The sequence below is a fragment of the Sceloporus occidentalis genome, unplaced genomic scaffold (genome assembly GCF_023333645.1).
Source record: "Sceloporus occidentalis isolate IW3139 unplaced genomic scaffold, rSceOcc1.0.p SCAF_5, whole genome shotgun sequence".
Lineage (NCBI taxonomy): Eukaryota > Metazoa > Chordata > Lepidosauria > Squamata > Phrynosomatidae > Sceloporus > Sceloporus occidentalis.
This window is the reverse complement of record NW_028316985.1, coordinates 121,364,869-121,383,702: the sequence shown is the minus strand read 5'-3', so window position 1 is coordinate 121,383,702 and position 18,834 is coordinate 121,364,869.

The window sequence follows — 18,834 nt, the reverse complement described above, 5'->3', positions numbered from 1 at the left end:
TCAGGTTCGGTACTGATTTACGTGGAACCCCACATCTGCCCCCTTTCAGCTTGCCCTATGGACCAGAGTTTTGGAATATAAAGCTGGCAATCAAATAGCTCCCACTGACAATGTTAATTCATTAAAAAGATTTGTAAATGGAATATTCAAAAACGGTATATTTTTCACTTCATCAGGAAGGAACTACTGAGTACTTCAAGACTGATGTGCTGTTTCTCATTGGCTTTTGCAGCCTGCAGATATTCACCAGATAAGCAAACATGGCAAGCATTTTAATTCGATTCTTGTCCTTGAATTCTATAAGATCAGCTATCCTGGAGGAAGGACTAAGAATATACATGTGTATCTGTATGTGTTTATAGAGAAATCCTTTTAGCTTTCAAATTTGTTAAAATGTTCACTGTAGGACATAATAAACTAGTGTTTTTAGGTCCATTTAACTGCAGTGACAAATAGAGAGTCAAGAAAACAGACAAGGGATTCTCAAAGCTCCATCTAATTGTATCTGATAGCTTCAATAGGTAGAATTTCTACCCAGTTAATATTGCATTAAAAGACATTTTAGTCATGAAGATATATGTACACAAGTAAGATCATTCTGAGCATTTGTCTTCTAGGTATGCTGCTTAGAGTGATAATCAAAAAAGTCCATGTTCAGACCGGTCTCCTTGGGATTATTACTTTAGTTAACCAAGGAATGATTTAGCACTTGTGTGCTAGATGCTTGTGTTCTATATATATATATATATATATATATATATATATATAATGTTTGTAAAAGGTGGACCCAAAGTATCATTTCAGATGCTTATCAAAATACACAGATACCTATAATAGTAAACTGCAGTTTGCTACTCAAACATCAGGTTCAGTTGCTGAGAGCAGCAGATTCACCATGTCACACTGCCACCAACCTGGTAGAACCCCTGCCACTCTGAAGAACTCATTCAAGGGTAGCAGTGTTGGCCATTTAACAAATACAACAACAACAACAACATCAGTGATATCTTTATTGGCCAACCAAAATGCACAATATACTTGTTGCAAGCTTTCGAAGCTTCATGGGCTTCTCCTTCAGGCAAGATGTACAAACCAAACAGGAGAAGAAGAAAAAACCCAATTTGAGATGTTAGTCAGATGCTTGCATGTCGTTTCAATCCTTAGTAAAGATGTTATGATGGGGAGGATATCTTTTGCAGGCAGATCTTTTGCATGCTTAAAAAACCTGTCACTGCTCTCCAGAGCAGGCAGCTTTTTGAATGCTTGGCTCTGATGGATAGATAGTTGGGCAAATTACTAGCACTCTAGTACAGGAGATTTTTCATATAGGTCCTAGATATCATAAGTCTGAGAGCCAGGCATTTAGGATCACATCTCTGCATGGTAATATTAGTAGGGGTACAGTATCCTCCTTCTCCTCTAGGGTTGCTTTTAATATTGCAGCCTTCTCTGATGCAAGGATGTTAACAGTCCTTTTGCATCCTCCTCTCTCTGGCTGGAAATGTAGTTGTGGACACCATCACACCCTCCTCATTCTGTGCTAGGGGTGCAGGTATTGCTGCCACTGCTTCTTCATCTGACTCCTGAGTTTAAAGGAACAGGTAGCACACTGCACCTTTTTCCTCTTGCAAAGGTGGGTATCACTATCACCATGGCATCACCATTACCACCATTACAGTGCAATACATGGGGCACTTCCTGCCTGAAGTTGTGGAAGATATTGATTAACCCCTAAAGTGTATAGTGTTGTAAGTATACAACCGTATCAACCCAATTAACAATTGAGATAGGGCTGTGAGGAGTTACCTGTCTTGAATAAACTGGCTGAATTCAGTATCCATCCACCTGAACAGGTTATGGCATTCTGAAACATAACAGAACTATCCATTTGGCAGAAGTGGAACACCTGGCTTACTTGACTGTACATTTCATTGCTGCTGTTCATGTAATTCAACTAGTGGTGTAACATGTATGCTCAGGTAGATCCTAAATATACCCAATATTTTCTGATTTCAGAAGCTAAGGGGAATCAGATCTGTTTAGCAATTAGATGACATGAAAGGCTGACAGGCAGGACTTGGAAAGATTGTTCCTGAGACTCTGGGGAGCCAGTTTGAGCTGCCACTCAGAGCTGGGTGGTTTAATGGTTTGATAGTTTCTAGATCTATAATAAAGGATGCTACTGCAGGCACTTTGGTGAATTAGAGTCACAGATCATGCTTGAAGTTCCTGAACTAAACACAGATACAATTTCTGAAATTTTATCAACTCTAGTAAAATCACAGTGAACACCTCTTAGATTCCTCCAGTAATATTTCATATTTCTCCATTGTATAACTTTGGTAGAAACCCTCTGTCTCATTAATGCTCCTAGTAGTTTACTGAGCAAATGATATTGGAGGAAAAATTATATTCACCCTCTCTTTGATATTTCAGTTTTCTACCAGCAGATGCTTTATTACTATTTCCACATTGGATATTACTCACTCTGTAGAAATAAAGCAGTTTGACACAAGCTTAACTGCCATTACTCTGTTCTACAGAATCCTGGGATTTATAGTTTGGTGAGGCACCAGACCTTCCTTACAGACCAGGCTGCATATCTCACCAAACTACAAATTCCAGGATTCCACCGGCTGGAGCTATGACAGTTAAAGTGGTGCCAAAGTATTTTATTTCTGCAGTATAAAAGAGCTAAAATATGAGCCCTTTTTCTCCCCATTAGTAGGCATGACTGGTCTGCGCATAGAAAAGTTCAACAGATTACTTTTAGTTTATGTACTGTCCCTCTGTTCCATGTTCCCAATTGAACTTAAGCTCATATTCTGGATCAATACAAACCAAACTATCAAGCTTGTCATTATTTTCCATGATGTGTGTATTTGGCATTTAGCGTACATAAAAATGAAGCCTTGGCAATATAAAGAATTACCATTTTAATTAAAATGGCTTCCTTGTTAAGGAGGAGGGGAAGGAGGAGGAGAAGTATGGCTAGAACCCTTTTTTGGTCTCACCATAACATAGTGGCTCTGATGAAGTAAGCAGAGCAGTAACACACATACTGTACCATAAATTAATTTTCCCTCCATGTCTCAAAATAGGATGGAAGGGAGACAAAAACAAGAACATCTTGTTCTTCATGCAGTGGTTTCGAAATATCACAGGATGTGATTGAGAGGAATCAAAATATTAACTTCATTCCATGGAAGGAACTTTTTTCCACAGCTGTTAGCCTGTTAGTCACAACTGAAACAAGAAATTCTAGGGTTGGAAGCAGCATAGTGCAAAGATGATGATTTCAAGCCCTCATTCTGTGCTTTCAAATGCATTTTTCTGGATGCTCGATATCAAATGATACACTAGGTGGAATTTTGATCTGTTCCACCAGGACTGTACTTATGTTCTCTCTCTCTCTCTCTCTCTCTCTTTCTCTCTCTCTCTCTCTCACACACACACACTCTTTTCATGAGAACTTTGAAAATATACTTTTTTGGATTATCAGCTTCCAGAATCCCCCTACCACCATGGCCATGGTAATGAAAATTCTGTCTAGGAAGTTCTGTAGTACACATAATAACTTTTCTAGGCTCCTGTTTGTATTAATCACCATACCCTAAAGCACTAGATCCTGTCTGATCTTGGAAGCTAAACATGGTCAGCCCTGGTGGGTACTTATATGAGAGACCACCAATGAATACTAGGCATGATAGGCTATATTTCAGAGGGAGAGACTATCAAAATCTCCTATATGTATTTCTTACCTAAGAAAATTATGAAATTCATGGGGTCTCCATAAGTCAACAGGCAACTTGAAGGCGCATAACACATGCACACAGGAGAAATGTATGTAGTTAATTTACTTCAAGGTTGTGTAAATGAAGCTTGGGTTAGGTGAGTTGGTGTTCAGTCTCCCCCTCTCTCTCCCCCCCTCTCTCTCTCTTTCACTTTCTTTCTTTCAACCCTCTCTGAATGAACACTGCAAGGAACACTCCAATAATCACTGCAATAAAAACACTATCATAGCAGCTATCTGTGAAAACTGAACAAGTTGCATGTAAGAGTGATTATCTAAAAGCTGCTGATGGAACAGAGGAATGAATGGAGGTCTGATCCAATAGGTCCAGATTTGGGAGGTGTGATGGACTGTAGGAAGGAGAAGTAGTATGGGAGTCCAGCTACATGAACAGAGATCTGCTCACATGATATTGCCTTGATAATGGATTCATTTATTCCCAACACATGTCAAATAAAACTTGTATTAAAGTTAGGGCTCTTCTATAATAGGTAAATGGGATTGGAAATTGTGTTATTTCTAGCTGTAATTTACAGTTGCTTAAAAAAAATTGCTAGACAACATGTTTGTCATCCTGGACTATTTTCTGTCAATTCCTGCCACAAGCTACAACTTTTCATTCCCATTCAGAAGATAATAATAATAACTCATAACTTATTTTTGTATAGCCCGCCCAATCATGAGGAATCTGGGTGGGTTACAACAGTAAAAATACATGAAATATAATAAAATCAAAATTTAGTCTTTTCCCAACCTCCCTCCCAATACTAAAATTACAATATAACTATCACAATTTAAAAACAATTAAATACAATAACTTTAAAAGGGGGAAATAATAGGTAGGCAACCAACATAGATCATAGTATGCGGGGAGAGTATTTAAGTTGGGAAGGCCTGCTGGAATAGATCTGTCTTAAGAACCTTCTGAAAGGCTGTGAGAGTGGAAATATGATGGATCTCCTCTGGCAGGTCATTCCATAGCTTTGGAGCAGCATAATGATAATGAGTTTCTAAAAATGCCAAGATAAATTGCAACAATAAAAAAGTCCCAAGGGTCTTCATTTCCACCCCTGCCTTTCCTCTGGATTCCCTCACCCACTGCAATAGAGAATCCCTCTCCCTCCCAATAAAAAACAACTTCAATAGGTGCTCCATTTCCCAATCACTATTGTAATAAAGAGAATCTCCTCCCCCATCCCCCATGAGAAAAATTCCATTTCCCACTTCCTCAAAAAATAATAGAAAAGAACTACAGGGAACGAGTAGATATGGTGGCAACAAAAACCAACAATACCTGGGGGAAAAAAACCTGAGAAACTATGTTGTAAAGGGTCTCACTTCTTTATACCAATCTGGAGGAGCCCCTTGATTGTCTCTGGAAACCTATTCAGTACTTATGGCCAAAGACTATCTTCATTTTCTGTGAATATAAGGCAACAGACCTATTCTGGACAATTTTCTTTGTATTATCCTCACTATGGAGCTCTCAAAATCATAAGCATGGATTTGATGAATTACTGAAGAAATTACTACATCTTCCTATCACAACAGTGGTGGGGGATTCTTTTTTTAAGTCTGATTAGGTGCTCAAGCAAAGTGCAGCTTCCAGTTCATCATATCAATAAGGCATGGGGCAATCTATTACAAGTATGTTTCACAGTTTAGGAAGCAAGTCATTCTGGTAGTTTGCAATTTGTTGTATATTTCTGGAGCCCATTTTGCCATATGCTTTCCCCTTTTATTCAGTTTCCTCTTTTTCCAGGTAAAGAGGAACTACAGGCAGAAACATGATGCTAGTATAAAAAGTTAGCCTTTTCTGTCATATAAAAGGATACTTTGAAGATAACAGAATGGACATAAGGACATAAGAAAAACTATACTGGATTAAATATCTATCTATTGCAGCCAATTGTCTATGGGAATCCAACAGTCAGGATATGAATACAACAACTTGTCCTTGGCTGTGCTTCCTAACAACCAATATACAGAGACATATTGATATTGGAACTGATATGTGACCATTCTGAGTAGTAGATGCTGATGGCCCTATACTCCAGGAATTTAAGTTAGCCCCTAACTTCCTACCAACCAGACAATAACAGGATAGTTTTGATGTAGTTCAAACTTGTTTTGGAGAGATTATTGAGACAAATATATGAATTCTTATACACTTAGGAAAGCCACTATTTTCTGCAAATGTTGTTGTTGTTGGTTTTATTTATTTATTTAATTTATATGAAACTTTTGTGCCATGGTGAAATGCAGGGTGGCTTCCACCAAAGTTAAAACAAGCTATCTAGAAGAAAAAAGTGATATGACAACAATCAAATTAGCTATCATATTAAAATACCCATATTTTTTTTAAAAAGCAGAATATTTTTTTAAAACATAACAATAAGCATATAAGTGGATGATGGTGGTAATGAAGATGATGATTTATGAAAGCCCAAAGGGGATTAAATTGCTTAACTGTGGCGCGTTCCGGACGGGCCCTATGGGGCGCCATCGTTATGCACGAGGGATGGCGCTTCCTGACGTGCCTTGCCCCTCGCGCATAACGACTACGTCAAAATGGCGGCGCCGCATATAGATGGGCGTTGCCATTTTGATGTCGCAGATGCGCAGCATCTGGATGTCACGCACCGGAAGTGGTGCCACAAGTGCGCACCTCTTCCGGGGCCCAGGAAGAAGCGCCATTTTGGTGCTTCTTTGTTGCTGCACCCGGGAACCATGCGGTTTGGCTGCTGCGGTTCCTGGATGCAGCAATCGGCAGCGGCGCGAGACCACCCGTTTTGGGCGGTCTGTAACGCGCCTCTGTTTCATTTAATGAGAATCAACATGGTGTTCTGGGGTGAGCATTGCCCTGGAAGAACAGAATTACAATTCCTGCTCAGTCATGGAAATCCACTGGGTGACCTTAGGCATGTTATACCCTTTGGACCCTCCTCTGACAAACCTCTTCTGAATAAATCCAAGAAAACGTTAGGATGGGTCTGCCATAAGTCAGAACCAACACAAAGGCAAATAACAACGTCTCTCATTTACCCATTATTGGTAAACACATAAGATAAGGTCTGTTTTTTAGGTTTATATAGTACCTGGACTATTGATATTATAAATAATTTAGTGGGGTGGTCATGGTAGTATTACTAGTAGTAGAGTAGAATAATAGAAGTGATAGCAGTAATAAGCCTGAGATAATAGGTAAGGCAACAAATGTTAAATAAATGTTCCTGAGATATACTGGTACATCTGTTTGACCTTCCTTATACACTGTATGCATTTGTATTCCTTGGCTGAGAGGAACAGAAACAGTTATTCTAATTTGAAATCTTAGTGGAAAAAATATGGCTCTGAAACGCAAAAGAAGAATCTCCTAGGAGCAAGACTAAATATTGTGAAGAGTTTAGCCACAGGGCAAATGTTTCCTATTTTCAGTTTTCACGGCTCAGCCTTCTCCCAGGATGCTTCCTAATGTACTCATTTATAATCCAAATGATCTTTCCTACTGGATGGTTTTACCTAAGCTGTGCTTCTCATACCTGTAAGGTCAGGCAAGCCAATCATCTCAGAGTAAAGCGCTCCAAGAATTTTCAATGACTATTAGTTGGCTCACTGCAGCATGACAAAAAGCCCAGAAGAGGATCCTTTACAGCAGCTTTCTGAATGTGTGGCCTTCACATTTTAGCAGACTAGATCTCCCTTCCCCTCAACAATTACAATTACAATAACAAGACTGCTGTATCACTGAGAATATTTTTTTTTAGGTCTGGGAATCACAGTGTGCAATTTTGAAACATTAATTCAAGGTTAAAAAAAGTTTTTGATGTGGAAAAGATGTGAATGAAAAAACATCGAACCTCAATGTGTTAAAACCTCCTGTTCTCCAAACTGTGAGCTGGAACACAATGCCAGAGAAAGCATCCCCAGCCAGCTTCCTTTATGAATTAGTTGCCTGCTTCTTGCCTCAGCTGCTGGGATGGGCAGTAGGAAAAGGAAAAGATGACATATATATATGCTCTGTGTGTGTGTGTGTGTGTGTGTGTGTGTGTGTATTATAGTGTACATATATTGGTCAGGCCATGCACAGACTTAAACTTGCACAGACACTGAAAAAAATTGGAGTGTGATGTATCTCTCAACCTCTCTCGTTGTTGTTGTTGTTGTTGTTGTTGTGTGCCTCTAAGTCATTTCTGATTTATGGTGACCCTAAGGCAAACCTGTCATAGTGTTTTCTTGTCAATTTTCTTCAGAGGGGGTTTGCTATTGCCATCTTCTGAGGCTTGAGAGAATGGGTATCCATTGCCAAGCTGGGATTGGAACCATGGTCTCCCAATGTTCTAGTCCAACACTCAAACAATTACACTACAGTGGCCTATCTATCTATCTATCTATCTATCTATCTATCTATCTGCAAGTAGATATGGCCCTAAATGCAAAATCAGGGATGGTACGAAACGGAAAATGTGGATTCTAATAGCAGATTTTAAGTCTCCAAGTACAGTATGAGGTGATGAATCTGGAAAATGGCCTGTTGAGAGGGTTGTATCTTGCAGACAAGGGGAATGAAAGTACATTTGCTATTTTTTTTAATACCTACATGACATACACTTAAAGACAGATCTCAGAACCTTATCACACAGGGGAAATCGGGCAAAATTGGGGGTTTAAATAGTGATTAGCCCATGCAAAATGCCATATTGTAATTAAGATTTTCACATGACATCACTATTAAACAGGCAATAAACAAGCAATAAACAGCAACAAATCGTTTACAGGGAAATCCTGAATGATGTGTGTGAAAATCTTAATTGCGATATCACGTTTTGCACTGTTTAAACACCGCACCGTTTGGACGCGATGCGACCATTACATCAAAATGGCAGTGCCCATGTAGACAGGGCGCTGCCATTTTGACGTATTGAGTACGTCCTAGGGTTAGGGAGCGTCTGAAAAGGACACTCCCGGGCAACCCTAGCACGTACTCAGTACGTGCTTAATGGCCTGTTTGTACAGGGCCTATAATGGACCTTTGTATCTGCTGGGGTTTGGTTGCAAGACTACCCATCCCCATGGATACCAAAATCTGTGGATGCTCAAGTCTCTTTATATCCTGCAGTGTAGTGAAATGGTGGCAAAATAAAGGTTTACTGTTTGAATTTAAAAAAAAAATGGATAGTTGAATCCATGGAGGCAGAATCCATACAGAGGGCTGATTGGTGGCTGGAGGAACAATCCACTGAACATGCTTGTTGTTTCTCTATGTCATTTCTCTAACTTAATCCAATAGTAGACTGTAAACTCCTCCAAATAGGTAGCTCTCTTTGTTGTGGAGTGTACATATTGATGTCCATCAGAAGTGACAAATAGCAAGAGATCTGTGAAATGTGAAAGTGTAACGTTTTAGGACTTCCATGAATATTTAGTGCAATTGCAATACTGCAGGCTTCTAGAAATATCAATTCAACAATCTCAAATGACACCAAAATTCTTTAATGATTTGTCTAGATGTTGCTCCTCCAAAACATACAGTATAAGGTGCTATTTCTTGAATTTGTAGATCATCTAATCCTGCAACGAAATATCACACAGTCCTACATGTACAACATATTTCTCAGTCCAATCTAATTTATATTTAACTGTTTCATTTACAATTCATTGAGAACTACCCCTCACTTCACACATGTGTGTGTGAGCACACACACACAGAGTCACACAAGGCAATTTCCCTTTGGAAACATGTAAATAATCTTGCCATAGGAAGTTAGTAAAGCATGTGGTCTTTGCCATCAACAATCCCCCTTCTGCAAGAACATCAGATAGGTGAGGGGAAAAACCCTATGCATCAGCATTGTCCACATGCTTAAAATATTCAATATGCTTTCACCAGTACTGTGAGATAGCAAAACAGAGAAGTGACTCCTCAGCTACAAGATACACCCATGCAAAGAATAGTACTATAGATAAGCAAAGATAAAGAATTGTCATTTATGAATTCTTAATATTTTGCATATCAAGGCACTATTTTCTGTGCTGGGGCCAAGTAAGGTTATCATTTGTTCATATTTTGTAAAAGCTATTTATATTTCAAGAATATAAGCAATTCATATTTGGGAAAGGCCAAAGTGAACACCTGAGCAAAAGTGATTTCCATTAAATAAGGGAAGAGGGGCTTTTGAAGGCTCCAAGAACAATAGCATGTTTGCTTTTTAAAAATTATGTTTAACAAGGGCAAATCATTTGATAGCTATATAATGCACTGTGTGTTGCATTTTTACTCTGAGAATGTACAAGTGTCTATGAGGCCATAAGGAACTCTCCTCTAGCTATTTAATATTTAACATTTAACAATATAAACAGCTCAATGTTACTGAAAATCGGCTTCTTATAGCTGGTCATCATTAGGCCACGGATTACATTTTTATATTGTTCATTCAATACAGTGAATACCTAGACTATTCACAACTGGCCAGGTTAAAAGGTGCAAACATGTCCACCAATATACAATATACAAGCACCAGGAACAACAATTAGAGGCTAGTGGGGTCAGAGAGGGAATATATTTTGCAAAGAAAAATGGAGAAATATATTAAACAAATTAACAAGAAGGGCAAAGGGATTAAGCCAGACTTTCTCAATTAAACAAAAGGACATTAAAAGACTCAGAGAAATCAACTGAAATGACAATCAACAACTCCATCCCTTACCACAGCTTCCCCTGAATCTGCTAAAGAATGAAGAGATGCTAGGAGTAGACAGCTGATTATATAACTTAACTGACCTCGCACATAACCTGCCTCAGGAGCACTGTGATTGAAGAATGATGGGGAGGTTCTTGCCCCCCATCCCTATGGCACAAAAAAAAAAAAGCCATTAATGAGCAAAGCCCAGCTCTCCTCCTCTTCCTCTACATCATACCGCTATGGGGCCCTCCATATACGGTCATGTTGGGGATATACTAGGTTTCTCTGCTGATGTGAGGTGTGCATCTCTGGATTGGTGGGAAGCACTTTGGGCTGTCCACTTTACTCTGGAACCAAATTGGGTTATTCTGTTCTGAGCTCACACAAATTGGTATAAATCACCTCAAGCTGCTTGTTATGAGGTATTCAGCCAAATCAGTTGCACTATGCTTAATACAAGTACAGTGGACCCTGGTTATCCGCTGGAGTTTGGTTCCAAGATCCCCCGTGTATAACAAAATCCATGGATGCTCAAGTCCCATTAAATATAATGACATAACAAAATGGTGTCCCTTATAAAAAAAGGAAAATCAAGGTTTGATATTTGAATTTGTTTGTTTATAGTATTTAAACCCCGTCCTTCAGCCCTAAAGGCTCTCAGAGTGGCTTACAATTATTATTTTAGATAGACTTTTATACTTTTTGGGAACATTTTCAAACTGTGGATGTTTGAATCCGTGTATAAAAAATCCATGTATAAGAAGGGCCAACTGAAAAAAAAATTTCCTACAGGGACACCATATTCACCTTTGCTTCAAACAAGCAAACTGAATTGGACCCAGTCCTGGAATGAGGAGGTGCAAAGTCATACAAACAACAGGGAGTTTTGAGCTAGGGCTTACACTTAGAAACCAGAATGGTTGATTTTTTGATTAACCAAAGGTCACAGTGTCATTAACATGAAAGGATCTGCAAAGAGGAGCTGATGCAGTGCCAAAGGGGTGCCATATAGCCGTGTCATCACGGCTATGGTGCCCTTTTGAGGGTGCAAAAAGGAGCTACTTTTTGTGGCTCCTTTTTGCGCCCTCGAAAGGCCAGATTGAGGCTGTGGCGTGAAGTTGCTGTGGCCCTGATCCAGTGCAAAAAGGGGCAACTGCAGGCCGCCACTTTGGGGGAGCCTGTAGAGCCCCTATCCCACTCCAAGGCTGCATCTAAACTGCAGAATTAATGCTATGGAATCCTGGGTTTGAAGTTTTGTGAGATATTAGCCTTCTCTGTCAGAGAGCTCTGGGGCCAGAACAAACTACAAATCTCAGGATTCCATAAGATGGAGCCATGACAGTTAAAGCGGTATCAGACCACACTAGTTTGGCAGTGTGGCAGTAGCCCAAGTTACTGTGTTAAGTTCCCTAGACCACTATTTGCATCACAATATAATTCAGGCTTTCTTTCCCATTTTTGATGGAGTGAACAGAAATCCTGATATTCCATAACAAACATTAAATGCTGCCACTATATTTTATCCAGTTTATGGAGGAAGGAATGAAATCCTTGGTCTACAAAATTATTTTGTCTGGCCTTTGACAGTCTGCCTGCAGTTCTCGATTCTCCATACCATGATTCTGTCGAGAGTTTGACACAAACAAGGGCAAAAAATGGCCTCCAGGCAGTTGGATGCAGATGCAGAGCCCCAGCTCCATGCAAGCAAGGACATTGTGAATTTCTGACACATTTAGTTACCTTTGTCTCTTATACTTCTTGAATCCCATTTTGGGAGAAATATAAGATATGAATCAGCCAACCAGTCAGTCAGTTAGTCAAACCAAAAAATAAAATAAAATAAATCTAGCTTATACAACACTTCATGTAGGCCATGTGTGAGCAAAGTGTGACCTTTGGTCCATGTGCAGCCTCTATTTTCACTGTGGTCGTGTGGTCACTTTCTATTTTGAAACAAGGTTCTGTCTGCCTAAAATGTGGTGCTGGGAAAACTTATGAAAATACAGTGAAATAGTCCCTAGTTGTTCCCAGAGCCTTGTCAGTGGTTGCTCCCAAGCTTGGAACTCCTTTCTATGGGAAGTTCTGTTTGCTCCCTCTCTACTGTCTGTTTCTTTAAGCAGGCCTTTGGTGTTTACATTATGAGGTAGAATGGTGTTTTGAATATGGTCTGTTGCATATTCAGAACTTGTTTTAACTATTTTAATGATCTGCATTTTAAGTAGAATTGTTTGTTTTAATACAATTCTAAATGGGCTATGTTTTAAATTTGTTGCAAGCCACTTTTCCAGGAGAAAGGTGGACTATTAAATAAATAAATGTCAAAATGAAATATTTGGGTTAGAGGACATAGGGCACTTCAGGCTCCCACAGGGAGCAATCCATACCCTCTGCCCCAGTCCCTGTCAGTCAAGCATGGATACAGGGACTTTATTCCATGTTATCTTTGCAATAGCCACATGATATCCTAGACTGCCCTTGGACAGAGGCATGATTGTCCAAGGGCAACCCGAAAGCTTTATGGCCCTGTGAATTTGAGACCTAATCTCCTGGGCTGAACTCCAGTAATCAGATACTTTTTATACAAGGTTGCTATGCTTGTCTTTACTGTCATGGAATACCAAACAGATATACCTTCTTGCTTGTTATCATGGGTCATTCTTGGGTCGTTCATGTTTGTGCTGAATTGTCAACTCTATCCACCTTTATGTTCAAGACAAATGACCATTCTATAGTTTATATGCTCACTTAACCAACGATGGAAAAGGTAAGTCAAGAGTCCTCATTAACAAAGGTGTCTGTTCCCCGATGCACTTCATCCTTTAATTAACCCCTTAATCAGATATTAAAGTGAACTAATGGAAAATTAACTGGCTATGGAGTAGATCCAAAGACACTTTCCCTGGTACTGCCAACGCTTTAGCCAGGCCATTAATCACAACAACTTTACTTCTATGCCCAGTATTGTATCTTTTTATGTGGTTCTCGATCTGTGAAGTGAGTTTTGGTTCTGAAAAATAAAAGTGATTCTCAAGAGGCAGGTCCCTCAGAAATGAAGGAAAAGGTTCTCTCAGACCTGTCTGTCAAACTGATGCAGTCCCATGCAGCTTCAGGCAATAAAAATCACTTTGCAAATCCCTCTGAAATTTATTATTGTGGTGCCTCGCAATTGTATTAAGATATTGTATCACAGCACCACATGGCGTGAATTTCATTTCTTTACAAAAATGTGATTATTTAATGAAATAAGATTTCTGGGAAAAGTTAATATAGAAAAAAAGGAAGGGGACCACAAAGTATATTTATCTCTGCAAGAAAGTACTGTGGGTAGACTTTGTTTACTAGCCCTTGCTTATTTTCCAACCTAAGAACTGCTACATAGAAATGAATCAAAATAAAAGTAAGCAATAATTTTCATAATTTAGACATATAATCCATCGACTAAAGCATATGTAAATAGAGTTGGGTAGAATGACATTCAATTTCTCCAAGAAAAATGAAAAACAGCCCTCCTGTAGCAATTCTAATTTACATAAAAACTCATTTCAGCCCATTTCCATTACAGCAAATGTAACTAAATCTGAGAACTATTTTGCCATTTATTTTGGGGGGGAGGAGTATATGTGGCATTCCTCATTTCATATGTCAACATACATTTTCCTTTATTCATAAGCTGAATGTATTGAGAGTGTAAATAAAATGCAGGACCAAAGTTTTTACTATATACCACTCCATACCCCTTTGGCAACTCTGGTTCAATTAAAGTAGGGCTTGGAAAAGTACTCTTTTCAAACTAAATCCAATTGTTACTAAAACAGTCTTGTCAAATTAATCACTAAAGGGCAAGGCAATATTTACATAAATCCCATTGATTCAGAGGACCTGCTCTACTTGGGTCTTGCAACTGGATTTAGGTCTTGGACATCAAATCCACTGGCCAGCACTGCCACCAACCATTTTCTGTAGGGGAATTTGGGAGGTGTAGTCAAAAAGTAATTTTTCCAAGCTCCAAATTAAATAAAATGGGAATTACATAAGAAAAAAAAGCAATAGCGCCCTACCTGTGATCTCCCAAGGCAAAACCAACCCATCAGCAGGGTTCACTCAAAATATTTTGCTGCCTTAAGCAAAGGAGAAGAAAGCACACACTAATTCCCTGCGCAGAAGACTCTGAGTGGCAGCTGGATTTTATTTCAATGCTACAGACTCAGCAGAGGCCTTCATTGTACCTGAAAGTAACGGATTAGGTTGTGGAGGGCCAGAGGGTGGCCATTCTGCATAGTACACAGCTATGCTCCCCAGGTAATGGTTTTAGATCTGCTGCTGAAGTTGCTTCACATTCCCTAATGCCCTGTCCATCAGTATGTGTGGCCTTTAGCACTAGGTTCTTCAGTACCTTACCTTGTCCCATTCTCAGTTTCAGTGCCAGGCAGACAGCAAAAACATAAGATATGTCAAGTGACACACATACATGTCTTTGCCATAGCCTTTGTTGTTCATATTTTATACAGGTATTTTACATTCTTATTTTGTAAGCTGTCCTCCTTGAGGTCCTTCATCCAGGCTAAAACATGGGGTATATTGCAATGATTATAAAATGGTGCGAGGGTTAAAGTACATTCTTACAATTATTTACATCCATGTATACAATAGTCGGCTTATTAGTTGTGCATGTAAGTCCCATAAACTGTGATGACCTGAACTAGTACCAGAGAGACCCAATTTAAACTTTCATTTAACCACAAACGTACACTTTGAGAGATGATCGATAAGCATCTATTGCTATGAGTGTATGGAGAGGTTTTTTGAAGGGATATCATACTGAGGAGGTAACAAGTTTGTTTTCTGCTGCTCCAGAGAACAGGACCCGGAACAATGGATGCAAGCTACAGGAAAAGAGATTCTACCTCAACATTAGGAAGAACTTCCTGACAGTAAGGGCTGTTCGACAGTGGAACACACTCCCTCGGAGTGTAGTGGAATCTCCTTCCTTGGAGGTCTTTAAGCAGAGGCTGGATGGCCATCTGTCAAGGATGCTTTGATTGAGATTTCCTGCATGGCAGGGGCAGGGACGTAGCCAGGATTTGTTCCAGACTAAGTGCCACCATTATAATGGGGCTTGGGTGCAGTGGTGCAGTGGCACACACCATTCATTGTATCTAATGGAAGGGGGGTCCAGACCCCCCTATGTCCCTGGCAGGGGGTTGGACTGGATGGCCCTTGTGGTCTCTTCCAACTCTACGATTCTATGATTCTATGAGTCTTTTTTTTTTTTTTTTTTTTGGCAATGAAATGCCTGTTAGATGTCTTTAACTCTGTTACTAAATATATATGCACTGTAGAAATAATACAGTTTGAAACCACTTTAACTGTCATGGCACCATCCTATGGAATCCTGGAATTTGTGAGTTTTGTGAGGCATTAGGTCTTTGGCAGAGGAGGCTAAAGACCTAGCAAAACTACAAATTCCAGGATACCATAAGCTGGAGCTACAGCACTTAAAGGGGTGTCAGACTTCATTATTTCTACAGTGTAGATGCACCACCTTTCTCTCTGCCTAATGTACCTTAGATGGTTGTTGTGAAAATAAACTGGATATAGGAGGAAGACAACCATGTATGCTTTTCTGAGCTTCTCAGAGTAGGATGAAGAAATAGCAAATGAAATGAGGCCCAATTCATGTTACAATTAGTTTTGAGCAATTGGTTATCAGCACAGAAGTGCATTTTAATTAAGCATGCTCTCCAGAGAACAGCTGAAGAGAACAATCCAGCATTTTGTATTTGGAAACAGAAACAGAAATAAAAGGCACACCAATATATGCTACAGGCATCCTGAGTACAAGAGCACAATACTCCAGAGCGATATATAAGTAAGCCAGGGCCATTGCCCCCTGTATAATGGAATGAATTATGACCAAGGTCCAAATCATTCAACCCACATAGCACTCTTGTACACAAAGTACCAAAGACAGTTTAAAAAAATTCAGCTTTGGAAAATATTACTCATCCTTATTTTGTTTTATTACTCAAAATAAAGTTATAAATTAGTTGAATGCCATAGCAGAGCAAGAGAATCTGCTTGACCATAAATTCAGAAAACATTTATTACTGCTCATTAGTATGCCCCATTTGCTTGTTCCTGCAGTTAGGGAACCCGGTTTGAGAATATAAACTAAAATCTGACATTGAAAATACTTGAGAGTTTTGACATAAGTTGGAGGCATGAGTCTTCATCCCCTGCCATTATAAAAAGACATCATGTACATAGGGCACTGCTGGATCATATCAATGGTCTATCTAGTCCAGCATTATGTATTCCCAGTAGCCAAGCAGATGCTTATGAGAAGCACGTGTGTGTGTGAGAGAGAGAGAGAGAGAGAGAGAGAGAGAGATATCATGTTGCCTGTTGATCTTTGGTGACCCCATGAATTTCCTAGGGTTTTCTTAAGCAAGGAATACTTAGAGATGGTTTTGGCTGTTCCTTCCTCCAAAATATAGCCCACAATACCTGATATTTGTTGGTGGTCTCCGAACCAAGTAATAACCAGAGCTAACCATGCTTCCAAGAAAACATGAGATCTGATGCCTTTGGGGTATTTAGGCTCATACAGTACGCTCGTGTCATACTCGGTCATGCTATATGTGGTTTTCAGCTTATGCTGAAGGCCGTGCAACGGAAGAGGCAATGGTGTGCACGCTGCACCGCACTACATGCATGAGCCCCATTGTTTTCAATAGGACTCGAGCATACACAATATTTGCCTTATGCAAGGGGGTCTGGAATGGATCCCCTACATAATGAAAGGGCGCACTGTACAAGGTCAGGACATGAGAACAATTGCATTTATGCACTCCTGTTTCCCTATAACTGGCCTTTAGAGACATCCTGCCTCTGACCCTCAATTGAAACTTTAACCCATATAGGCAGTAGCTAGTGATATCATTTTAACCCATGGATTTATCTAATATAGCCCGGATGGCACAGTGGTTAAATGCCGGTACTGCAGCCATTCACAGCCACAAGGTTGTGAGTTTAATCCCAGAGACTACAAGGTCCACTCAGCCTGGCATGCTTTCGTAGGTCACTAAAATGAGTACCCAGATTCCACAGATGGCAATCCTTGGCTTTATCAATGGGTGTACATGCACATGGTAGCAAAAGTAGGAGTGCATGCCCATTGAAAAGAATGGGACTTAAGGTCTGCATTTTTTTTTTTTGCTATCCTTGGGTGATGGTGGTGGTGGGGGTCCGGAATGGATCCCCTGTTGATAGCAAGGGCACACTGTACAGTAAAGGCATAAGAAAGTGTGTAGCTTGTTAAGATGGACAGAATATTAGAAAATAGTTTTTTGTGTTTTTTCAGGCTATATGGCCATGTTCTAGAAAAACCCACAAAAAACTATGGATGCCGGTCATGAAAGCCTTTGACTTTAATATTAGAAAATATTTTTAAATGGTGGGGAGAAATCTGTTTATTGAGTGTCAGGAAACCCTGAGAAAGAGAATCCTGGAATGATAGGAATCTTTGCAGTAGGGGAAATCATTCTGCACAAAATTCAGTTTTTGTGCAGAAAAAAAAATCCCTCAAAATGCTGTTTCTTATGCATAAATTACTGCACAAAAAGCCACATGCAAATTTTGCACAGAATACATCTCGAACTGCCAATACTGTCTGAAAACTAGACACTTTTCAACTACTTTATCACCATGGGAAAAGCACTGATAACATTTATTTATTTATTTATTTATGTATTACACTTGTATCATGTCTTTCTCCTAAAATTTATTGGTTGCTTCCTTTGATAACAAAATTAGTGAAGAAATATTGTCCTATCCAATTGTCATAGTACACAAAAGCTCACTAGACCTCCTGTGGTGAGCTAGGCACTATTTATTTCTTTAAAAGGCTTTCTGGAAGGATTCTTAAAAGCAACAACTTATCACTCGCTGTCTGTCCCTGTTGGCAATGGCTTAGATCACCCTGCTGTATGCACAACCTGTTGAAGCTAAATATTTTCAGAAGGGAGCATATACACACACTGGAATTCAAAACTCTGGCAAAACTACTTGAACTTGGCAGTGCGAGAATGAAGCAATGTGCCACAAAGCAGAACTGCTGAAAAAGGCAGCAAGATGCAACAGTTGACCTCATCATTTTTAGCACATGCCTGGTTAGAAATAATTCAAATGAATTCAGTGAGGTTGAAATGGGTCTAGGTTTGTGGCCCTACAGTTTAAATTCAGAGAATTTTTGTAACATATTGGTATGGGATATTTTGGGCATGATCCTGTACAGCAAGTATAGGAAGCAGCATAGGTAGTAGTGTGGTAGCAGTGGCTGTGAGCACAGTGGCAGCA